General features: G+C 42.9%; 1 non-coding gene across 1 annotated transcript; it reads right to left on the reverse strand.

Annotated features, from left to right (window-relative positions):
• Positions 1–705: 705 nt before the first annotated feature.
• Positions 706–787, reverse strand: trnal-uag (transfer RNA leucine (anticodon UAG)). The gene has a single exon. It is a non-coding gene; the product is annotated as a tRNA-Leu (tRNA).
• Between the last annotated feature and the right edge of the window lie 293 nt (positions 788–1,080).

The following is a 1,080-nucleotide window of genomic DNA, read 5'->3' on the forward strand; positions in this document are numbered from 1 at the left end:
TGGAGCTCTTTTGGTGTGCATGTGTTTCTGCTTTATTTCGATGCATGAATGTGTACCATTTTGGCAAACATTGGCCTGTGTTGCATTCAAATTTATCATTTATCATTCAAATTTAGAACTACAAACACTACATTCATTGTTAGAGTGATTTGTATTTTATCTCATCAGATATTCACGTTATTCGTATTTTATCTCACACACACACACACTGTTTTTGTATGCATTAAGATTTATGTCCGAGGCTCCAAGTGCTCATCTCGGACATCTCGGATGTACACCTTATATGGAAATAGAGGAGCTTCTGTGTTAACCACATGTTTTCGATCACGCCTGTAACTATCCTGCATTAGCAACGTGAAGGGATGTGTTTGAAATATTATGCTTGTGTAACTGGTGAACACCCACTTGTTTGAAATTGAATAAAGATACACACGAACCACTGAGGGTTCGGAGACCGTTGCAGTCGTCTTGCTGAAGAGACTTGGAAGCTTCGCTCTCCCCTTGCAAGTGTTGTTGTTTGAAAGAGAAGTTGGCACTGTGTGTCTGTTCTCAGTCTACCATAACTGGGTGATGAGGAACTGAGTCTCACCCTCGGGACAAAGGGAATCCCCAACATTCATGACATGAAACTGCATTTCAGTCAGCATTAGGAATTCATCATAGTTTTTGTTTTATAGCATCTTATCATGTGAGCACATAGCAAGATGGCAGTGGTGGGATTTGAACCCACGCCTCCATAGAGACTGGAGCCTAAATCCAGCGCCTTAGACCACTCGGCCACACTACCATAGGATGGCAAGCATCTGAACCCACACCTACTTAGAGAGTGAAGCTGAAATTCATCTTTGAAATTTAGCAGAGGATGGTTTTGAGCCATTGACCTCTGGGGTTATGGGACCGGCACACTTCCACTGCACCAATCTCCTCTGCTTCTCAAACAGTAAGCCATGATTTAGAGGTATAGAAATTTCAGAAGCCTGGGTATTGGGAATTTAGGGACTTCAGTGTTTTCCCTGAAGCGGGAGGTCTTGCAAAACCAAAGAGAAAAACTTCTTTCCTCCCGGTGGGCTTGGCTTCATC

The sequence above is a fragment of the Aulostomus chinensis genome, chromosome 13, assembly GCF_037954235.1.
Source record: "Aulostomus chinensis isolate RoL2024-O1b breed Wild chromosome 13, RoL_Achi_v1.0, whole genome shotgun sequence".
Taxonomy (NCBI): domain Eukaryota; kingdom Metazoa; phylum Chordata; class Actinopteri; order Syngnathiformes; family Aulostomidae; genus Aulostomus; species Aulostomus chinensis.